Raw genomic sequence first — 10826 nt, 5'->3', positions numbered from 1 at the left:
GCCTTAAGCTGGCATATACCACCACAAATTTAATTATTATTCTTACTAATCCTAACCACAGAGCTATCTTTTCATGCATTTACTAGCCGGCCTCTTTGTCACCTGCATCATAATGTGTGTATGTATTTTCACGCTCTGCAAAGTGGCTCATCAATCAAATTTTAACCATTATGGCAGCTGGTACTAATCGCCAGCTAAAAGGAAGCCCTCACATCTTTCTTATTTGTGCACACCAAGGCCAAGACCTTAATCTGTATGTAAACTAGCTGGTCAAACCATGATCATGCAAGCTATCTGTAGCAGCTTAAGAGCCTGTAGCAGCACTCTTGATCTAGTCAAAACCAGGTAATCGCATGCCAACTCTCTAATCCGGCAACAAAGCAAGAGAGTATCAAGTGTAAGAAGGCTGTTAATAGAGCGTGCTGATCAAAAACCTTGTCGAAATGATTGGTTAAACAGATTATTTAGTCTAATGAGAAGCAATTAACGGCGCCAATTTGCACGCGCTAATTCAGCTTAACCTAAAGTTTTTTGTGATTTGTAAAAAACCAGGTTTCTCTGTGTTGGACTTGATGAAGAGTTGGGCATGGCGTTATGTGGCATCTTGGTTGATTTGCCTTGCTGTAGCCCAAGGTTACAAGAAGGAGGTAATCTTTACACAACAATGCTCATTGCGTGTAAATTTCCTTGAGAGAGATTTAGATTTTGTGAGTATTCAATACCCCTCTATATGCCTAAGCATACTCCACATACTAATGCGCCTTGTGTTATGCTTAGTATCAAGCATAATCCACATACTAATGCTCCTTATGTTTTGCTTAGTAACAAGCATACTCCACATACTAATGCTCCTTGTATTATGCTTAGTATCAAATATACTCCACATGCTAATGAGATACTAATGCTCCTTTTTATATACTAACGCTCCTTGTGTTATGCTTAGTATCAAGCATACTCCACATACTAATGCTCCTTGTGTTATGCTTAGTATCAATCATACTCCACATACTAATGCTCCTACATATATACTAATTCTCCTCGTGTTATGCTAAGTATCAAGCATAAAACACTTTCCCTACACTAATCTTGAATCTCTAACCCTTAGATCTATATTTAAAATAACATCTTTATTTCCCAAATTTTTAACCACTAGCTTGCATTTGTGTGATATTCTAAATTTGTTTAAGTTTATATGTTTGCAGATCAATAATGTTGATCTCCACAATGCTCCACTTAGTTGCCACAACTTTGAATGTATGTACTCCAAAGTTGATGAGACCCATGTTGAGACCCATGCTGAGCATGCCTATACTCAAAGTGTAGATTACACCCTATATGAGCCACCACCATTACTTTCTCAAGTGGAACATGGCCCCATACTTCACCATGAATCTAAGCCTCTTCTTCACAAGGACTTTCCCTCACAAGCGGCACCACCTTCTTCCCACATGAAACAAGATGCAAATTTTGAGCCAAATTTAGGGGAGGCTCCATTTGATAATATCAAAGTAGAGTACTTCACTAGCTTTGCCACCTCAAAAATTTTGACACACTCGATTGTCACATTTAACATGCTAATTAGGTTATGTATCATCTTGTATACTTGTTTATAATTGGATATTTTGTTTATAAGTAGAGTACTTCACTAGCTTTTGCCACCTCAAAAAAATTGACACACTCAATTGTCACATTTAACATGCCAATTATGTTATGTATCATCTTGTATACTTGTTTATAATTGCATATGTTATTTCAATGGAACAACTTCTTCAACTAAAACAACCCCAAAAAAATTTACTCTTGTGTAATTAGTATTGTTGTCGAAAAGCTTATATTTTGTGCATGATGTTTCTAAAAAGAATAACTTCATGTAATAGTCTTGAGATATAGTTAGATTTGGAAGTAGATAATTGTGAGGTATATAATACTTCACTTATCATTTTCTTGATCCACTAATATTATTCTACTCCACTTTGTCTTTTGAGAGTCCTAGCATTTATGACGGTCTAAAGAAATTTCTATTAAAGGTATAGTATTTTTTATTCATCTTTGCTTTTAAAGACCAAATTAAAAAGCTACCTAGTATATATCCTTGTATATAATCACTTCTAAAAATAAAGAGAGATGTTTTAGTTACTAATGAAAATATAGCTCCTATTGAGCCCTACCTAGGTATACTTTATTTCAAAAGATTACAATATCATGCTTTCTTACATATATTGTTTGTAATAAACAATGGTGCAAATATAAGCATAGGACCTTCCATGGGTAAAACTAAGCACACCTTGAAATTGAATTGATACAGTAAGAATAATACTAAATTATTGATGGAGAAAGTTGATTACAATGGATAGATTTTTCTTCCTATTCGTATGCTCTTGTAAAGAGGAGCTTCAATTGTATACACAAACATTAATGAGATGGAGTTTGTATACACAAAGAACACAAGAGGACCCACAAGAAAATGGGTGTAATGAATGAGGGGCTACATTACCATTGTATAAAAAGGCTAGTGATAACACAAGCTTAGATTGGCCATGGTTGGCAATCTTAACTTCACCTAACCAACTATACCACTTGACTATGATAATATTAAACTATAAAACATGAATTTAATTGTGTTAGAGCTTCTAGGCTCATCCAGACTTGTCTTGTTGCTTGTTTAAATCTTGCAACCCAAGAATGAGGGGTCTCAAGAATGTTTCCTTGAATCTTTACTGCAATCAAAATTTAGGGATATCCATCTACACTTGCATATGGCTTGTGTGGTACTGTACCAAACCTTATGTAGCCGTGTCTAACCATCTAGCTCAAGTGGTGTCACCAAATTGGAAACACTTGAGCTTTGCATGAGGGAAATACGGGAAAAAATGCAAGGTTTATGATAATTTGCACCTTTAGCTAGCTAATATTAGAGAAAACTCTCTTATGGAGAAGCTAGGGTCCTCAACCTTGCCTCCAGCATGTCAACCCAAAGTGGAGGCAAGGTTGGACAACCCTCTCTTGTGGAGATTTAGGGTTCTCAAACTTGTGGTGTCACCCCAATGCAAATGGGTATGGAGAAAAGAGGGAAGAAAATATGGAAAGATCAATCTCAAGTGCCTCTAATGGTGTCACCCCTATGCAAATGTGCGGAGAAAAGAGGGAAGGAGCTATGGAAAGATCAACCTCTACCTCAATGACAATATGTGCATGGAAAGAGAGCAAGAGAGAATCTGGAGAAGAAGATAAAGAGGGAGAGAAGAAATCAATCATACATCTTTATGGATACACCATAATTTACAAAAAGCATGAAATAAGAAGAAGCAAGAAAGCGTACAAGCCAACAACATAAGAGATCAAGAACTCAAGCTCAAAGTATGGTAATGGAATTGTCTCCTTTTCATTATTGAAATGTCTTGTATACATGGCCTCATATTATATACATTATGATAATGGGAAGTCAATGTTCCCTTTCTCATTTATTAAAAATGTATTATATGTGTGGCCTCATATTTATAAGTACCTGGCTGCCCATTATATGTTTGGGAGGCCAAAATCTAGTTAAGCTTATATCTAAGCTGTGTATATACAAATTCCATCTTAGCCAAAGATACACATTTCATAAGATTGGCTAGATACCATACTATATTACTTTATAAATATTGATACAAAGTGGTGACCATGCATAAGAAATAATGTGAACCAATGTGGTTAGCATAGCTCCCTCCTTAATTTAATACAATCCTTAGAATCGATAAAATATGGTAGGGAGTAGCTAGAGAAGTGGGGAAAAAGTTATACCACCATGGAAGACGTGAAGAAAGTCTAGAAGGTTATCTCAACCATGTCATCAAACGTGATGAGACGTAGTGTTACATCCAAAGCACTTGTTATAGTAGCTAAGTATCTGCTTGAGGACAGGATCTTGATGGATGTTAAACATGAGGCTTTGGGGTCCTTGGTGGAGAGGCACTTGTTATAGTAGCTAAGCATCTTCTTGAGGATAGGCTCTTGATGGATGTTAAACATGAGGCTTTTAGGTCCTTGGTGGAGAGGCATTTGTTGAATGTGAAGTCTACGGGTTGGATCAGGTTCTCTTGTGCATAAAATTAAGGTCATGTAACCGTTGTTGGAGTACCTAGGATTTGAATATGATGCCTTGAGGATTGTAAGGGTTGTAAAGAAAAAACATTAGACAAAATTTGGACTCACAAAAGGGCCCTCTAAGAAAATATTAAAAAAATAATGGGCTAGCCAACATGGATCTTTTTGAATCTTCTGCCACACCAAATCTTACAAGATCAAGTTAGTGGAATATAATATTAGGACCAAATATTAAAAAACTAATGAAACTTTAGATGAGCATGGGCAAAACAAATGTAACTATCAATGAAAAAGTCTATATTAAAATTTTCTCCAACCTCCTAAATGGCACATACTGCATTGGAGGCCCATCTCATCCCAAGCTTCCAACAATAATCATAAATCTATCTCACAATTCTCATGAATGTAAGCTTGGGTATGAGAAGAACAGCAAGTCATGAAAAATTGGCATGAGTCGTGAGTAGTCATTTGCAAGGGCTCATCCAAAATTTCACAACTTGGAAAATGGCAACTTTTTCAAACATGTAAACCCATTTATGACAAAGAGTTGTAATTTTGTTTTAAAAAAGGATATTTAAAAAAACATTATAGCATTACTCGATGGTTTCTCTATCTCGACAAACAAGCTATTTTTCTAACAAAAAAACAACATAGACACCACATACAAAGCTATGTTTTCAAAACTTAGCAAAACTGAGTCAGTCTCAATCTAATTTGAGACTCAAAAAAACAACTTTCATGGTTTTTAATGCTTCTAAAGCTAGGCATTTAATGAATACACAAAAACACTTTAATAGATATCAAGATACTAGGTCTACATTTATGTAATTTTCAAAGAAGCTTGATGAATTTATAACCCACAAATAAAACTCCATCACATGCGTATTAAAATTCAAAACATGGCAAGCTTCAGCAAACAATTTGAACTACAAATTCAAACAAGTATCTTCTCAAACAAAAATGACAAGTTTTTGGAAACTAAAAGTATGTGTTAACGTGATCTAAAAAGTCATGAGACAATTATGCTTGAATGGGATGCTCATCTTCCTCCTCATTCCTAGCCTCCTCTCCCATTGGAGTGACTGCAAGAGTAGTGTTAGTAACTCGTTCCTCAGCCTCTATGCCATCTGGCTCATAATCCACAAGATCAAATATCTCCCCAACCTACTCACTACTACCAATCGGAGCATGTTGCTCTTCAGATGCATAAATAAAATGAGGACCAGATTCCATGCTCTTCATTCCCACCCCTTAGAGCTCATCTGCTGGTAGCTTCTTGAGAGTTGTCACTCTTTGCTCGATAAATTTTACCTGGAGTGGATCACACTCCACTGCAACCACATTTCTACCTCTTTTCAATGCGCTGACAGTTGTGGTACTAGTCCCTGCAAAAGAGATCCATCAACCACTCTCCTTTCATATAAAGTAAATAAATTAAATCCATCATCAAAAGCTAAGGTTTTTGATATGGATTTATGACTCCTTGTAGACGAGCACTTGTGTGCTTGAACTTCTTACAGAATCCTGGTCATTCAAAAACATTTATGCGATTTGGTTTCACAGCAAAATTGTATGATCTTCTACTTTGCATGCCCAAAGATGAATAAAGACCAATTGTAGCAAACTCACAAGCCCAAGAGAGACGATCAAGTTTATAACCATGGATGTTTGGCTTTTTCCTACAAAACAAAAGTTAACATGTAAGAAAAGAGCAACACATAATAACGCCTTAATTCTCGTATCAAAATATTCAAAGGTTTTACTTACCATGTCATCATTTGTTCTATCTCTCTCTCTCTCTCTCTCTCTCTCTCTCTCTCTCTCTCTCTCTCACTCTCTCAGAAAAGATGATCTGACTCCACTTCCTTAGGAGTCTCCACCATGAAGTTTGTCGATGTGTCGTTCCTTCTCCACTGGGTTTGCTGTAGCAGTCTCTTGCCATGTGTCCTGGCTTCCCATAGTTGTGGCAAGTGAAGGTCCTTCCTCGTACTCGTCCTCGTCCTCATGAGAATCCTCCTCGGGTGAAGAATGTTTTTTCCTTTGCAGCTGTTGAGTCCAGCCATTTCTTCTCTTTGACCTTGGTCTCTTGCTCTATTAGAGCTCCTTCTATCTCATGCAGCTTCAATTCAGGTACATTCTTTAAGGTTGCTACAATGTTTTCATATTCACCTTTGTCCACACTCTTCAGAAGCACTGCTAGTGCCTCATCATCCTTTACCTTCTTGCCAATGGCTGCCAGTTGTTGCTTAATGCTTTTGTATTTGTTCAAGTGTGTGATTGAAGGTTCACTTTCCTTCATATCAAGTTTGTAGAATTGCATTAACAGGTTTATCTTTGAATTTTTTGCTTGAGTGCCAAATAATTTATTGAGTTCATCCCATGCATCTTTTCCCCATTGTATCCTTGTGATGTGATGAATGATCTCATCATTTAAACTGAGTGCGATGAGACCTAATGCTTTCTCATTCCTGCTCTTCCACTCATTTTTCCCACTCACCTCTGGGAAATCATTTCTTCCCTCAACTAGCCCCCATAGATTTTTCCTCATGAGCAAATACATGGTTTTTGTTTGCCATGTATAAAAGTGCCCCTCATTAAATTTGGCTATCTCTTGTGACGTGCTCATGATGATGTGAAGGGGGTCTTACCTCTTGATCCAATTTCAAGATTCAGGGGTAGTGTCTATCCTTTTACAACTCAATCTGGTGTTTAGGTGATGATTATAACAGATTTATCAGCATCAATTCACCAAAAATTACATAGAAGCCAAGGGTAACAAATTTGTAGTGAATGGTTGGAGTATCAAACCATCTCCGAACTGTAATCTGAAGTTATAGGGATCTATATTAGATACCCAATGGTAAATTTGAACCCTCAATTGTACCAAAATATAGTGATTAGTGTTGATTAATCATTGATTAGCAAAATAATCATCTATTTTGTGTGCAAAAAACAGAGTGTGCGGGGAGGCCAGATGTGGGGCCTTAGAGTTCAAATGAGCTCAACTCCTTTCAAAGACATCAATAGCAGTTAGTCTAGTAGAGGATCAAGCCAAGAAACACAAGATTTGACCAAACATTGAATGCTTAATCTCTGTTTTACTACCAAAGTCACCTGCAGATTTGATGCAGAGCTTGATGCCACTTCTCCTTGAGGAATTTCACAAATTTGACATCACCAACATGTAGAGCACCCTTGAAAACCCCTAGGGCTAAGAGGAATTAGACCAATTTCTTCTATGGAGGAAGAGAAGATCTCAGTTTTGCTTCAGAAAAACGGTGCTTGAAAAATCGCGATTTGTAGCAGCTTCTCCCGGCGGTTTGGCAATTTGACTTGTTGGGCTGAAGTGTGGGTAGCCTTGCTAGATGTGGCTAAGTGGGTTTGGGCTAATGTTATGGCAAGAGAGAGATCAAGCCCCTCCACCAGCTGGGGGTACAGAGGCTAATCGAAAAAAGAGCTAAAAATTTAATTATTTTCTAATCCTAATTAACTAGGTGATTAGCAAGATAATAAGCTCATAAATTTGATGGATTCTAAGCTAGGCTCTGATACCATGTTAATTTTGTAGCAATGTGATGAGCTATGGTGGATCAAATGCAAGAATCAAAATCATTAATAAAGAGATTAGACGATGATTAAGATGAGATTAGTGAGCAATTAATTGATAGCTTAATGCATGCATGGATAATCAAAAACCAACAAATTCTCATTATGCCAATGCCTCAATTTATAGAGTTTACATCCAAGCATCTAATCCCACTCATCTCTCCTTGATTCACTCCACCGCTTTTTCTTGATTCTCTCCACCTCTTCACTTTTCCTCCCAGAATATCTCCACACATCCTAAATCTTCTCATGCTACCCTTTATTCTCTCTCCCAGTAGATACCTCTCACCTTTTCACTGCTTCTCACTCATTTACAGATTCTCTTTTATAGCCTCTTGCTAAGGGCTTGTTCCCACACACACCCATTCACTTGTATCTTTCAACAAGATACTCCATACTTCACATCATCATTGACTGAGTTCGGAGCACAAAAACCATAAGGAGCATCCACAATGGCGAAAGTGTAAGGACATGCTGTGACAAAAGTGTCCATGTCTTCAACTCGGCCTTCATGAACACACCAATGAGTTGGAGACTCCTGTACATCATCAGGAATGAAGTGTGAGACTAGGAGCGATTTTAATGCTTTGGGGTTGTTGTCTCCTCCTCCTCTCTAGATGACAATGGGAAAGAAATTGCTCAAAGTCAAGAGGGATTTGCTTGATGGCAACCCGTGGATCTTTGATCTAAAAAAACCAACAAGAAACATGTGAGGTGAAAAAAAGGTTTGTTAAACAAAGCTTAAAGCAAGGTTTGTTAAACAAAGCTTAAAGCAAGATGAACTACTCATCGTGTTACCAAATAACATGTACTTATCCAACACTTAAGGTTTGCTTGAGTCTGGATGGTAGAGCTTTACCTCATCCCAATTAGAACAATTCAACTTTTCAATCATTATTCTTTGCATGTGAAGCATGGTTTTTTGCCTAATAGACAACCAAAGAAATTAGAGGTGATGAAACAAGTAAAACTTCAAAAAACAAAAGACTCAATTTATCAAAAAAACCTTTTAAATTCTTCTCCCATTTGCTCTCTAAAGAGATGAAATATTGGGTTCTTGGGGGCACTCATTCTTTGCTTGCGAAGCAAGAGCTTGCTGCCGAATATGAGCATGTTGACACTTACAAAATGGCAGTGTGTTGGGTGTATGTTGGTTTAACAAATGAAGATGCAAAGGTACTTGCCTTGACCATAATATTGACTCTGACTTTCGAATGGAAATGACTTTCATTTAGAAGATAAGGTTCTTTCATAATGAGTGGATTGATTTCTTGAAGCATGGTGAGAAAATTAATGACAAGTTTCGAGCTGAACTTTGTGAAAAGTGTGGTCTTAAATTAAGAAAGAAAGGTGGTCGCTCGTGGAGTAAGTCAGAATTCCAATGTGAATCAATATGATAACTATTTTCAACTTGCCTTTCTTGATGGAGAAATTTGGGATCTACTAGATGATATTTTTAAGCTACATGACCAAGGAAAGTTAAAAGGTCAAAAGTTCAGTAAGTCGCTTGCAGCTTCCAAAGACAACGGTGCCTCAAGTGAAGAAGCACCAAAGCCCATTCCCAAAGAAATGAAGATAATAATTGGATACATTTGCAAGGAATTTGTGAGAAATCATTGATCATTGCATCAATGGAGAGGGGGGGCGTTCGTCCTCAACCTCCTCATCACTTGAAGAAATTGACTCTTCTTCTTCCTCTTCAATGTACTCACTTGAAGAGTTCTTATCTGAGCCAAAAAAAAACCCTCTAGCACCTCAGTGTAGGCTCTCCCAAATGTCTACAAAAAAAAAAAAGAAATTAATGTTATGTTTCAAAACAAAAGACTCGAGACAAAAGTTCAAAAGAGAATGATAAATTTTAGTTCTTACCAAGCCTCGACTTTGCATTGTGTCGATCATCAAGTTTTATTTCAGAGGATTTATTTCATCCATCTCAAAGTCCTTCAATAAAACAAGAATGGCAAAACGAGTGGAGTCATCACGCTCAACAAGAAAATATACCCTATTTTTGCCTTTGTGCTCTTGCACTTTCTCGATGCGTCCAGCAAAAGAGTACTTGTTAGAATCACTTGAATGTCCTTTGTGTTTTGTAACAATAAAAAAAGGGGTTGTTGAATCAATTAATTGCCTATGCTCTTGACACCCAAAGCTAAGTGTCCAAGCATGCTCGTACTTACTTTTGGCAGGAACTTTATCCCATATGTCTCTTGCTCGAGAGCTATAAAGGGTATCTGCCTCTCTCATAAGTGTTAGGTCTTGCCTTTTTCCCTTTCTAACCTTTTGGTGGTGATGCTCTTTGGTATGCTAAGTCACTGGCTCCTGAGGGAATTGTTCAGCAATAAGAAGCTCTCGAACGAGAAGAATGAGATGGACTTTCAAAAATCCTTGTTACTTCAAAACTCGGACTCCGTGGTGTGGGAACTAACTGAGAAGACATCAATGCTCCTGAGTGTCCCCTCCTTAAGCTTGAATCGGGTTGAGGTTGCACAGAAGCTTACCTTAAAGTTTTAGACTTCTTGCTTGCATGAGATTGAGAAGCCATGATCTGCAAAAAAAGAAACAACCATGGCTAAAATTTAATCATGGATTCTAGAATCCACTAGAGAGAACAAAAGAAGTGATCATCAAAACTAGAATCTAAAAATAAGAAAAAACTTGAGATCAAGCATGACCTATAAAAAAAGTAAAAACTATGGCTCTAAGTTAATCACGGATTCTAGAATCCACCAGAGAGGACAAGAGAAGTGACTAGAAAAACTAGAATAAAAAAACTAAAAAAGGAGTGGGATTCTAGAATCTAGCAAAGCGAGCTGATTGATTGTGCACATAGGTTAGGCAACGGGGTTTGGAAGCACAAAAATCTGGGGTCGACTGTAATGGAATCAAGGCAATGTATTTGGAGCAACTAATAGTGTGGATGAAACCAATCTTTGCATCCCTCAATCCCCAAGCACAGCTAAGAACATCAATCAACTCTAAAGCTTCAACGATTCAACAAAAAAGCTTCAACATGGGCAGTCCCCTCCTATTCACATCATGTGCATCAACAAAAGAAAACAAGCAATCTGTGTAACTTCACTGTTGGCCTCCCACCACTCATGTTCCTTTTCATCCCTTTGACTCCAGTGAAGCCA

General features: G+C 37.4%; 1 long non-coding RNA gene across 1 annotated transcript; it reads left to right on the top strand.

Moving 5' to 3' along the window:
• The first annotated feature begins 233 nt into the window (after positions 1–233).
• On the top strand, positions 234–1569 carry LOC147603318 (uncharacterized). Its single transcript, XR_015265655.1, has 3 exons — positions 234–345; positions 553–647; positions 1203–1569. It is a non-coding gene; the product is annotated as an uncharacterized LOC147603318 (long non-coding RNA).
• The last annotated feature ends 9257 nt before the right edge of the window (positions 1570–10826 follow it).

The sequence above is a fragment of the Cibotium barometz genome, chromosome 64 (genome assembly GCF_041138505.1).
Source record: "Cibotium barometz isolate CiBa-2024 chromosome 64, ASM4113850v1, whole genome shotgun sequence".
NCBI lineage: Eukaryota > Viridiplantae > Streptophyta > Polypodiopsida > Cyatheales > Cibotiaceae > Cibotium > Cibotium barometz.
Note: the sequence above shows the minus strand (reverse complement) of the source record. Positions and strands in the feature narration are given on the sequence as shown.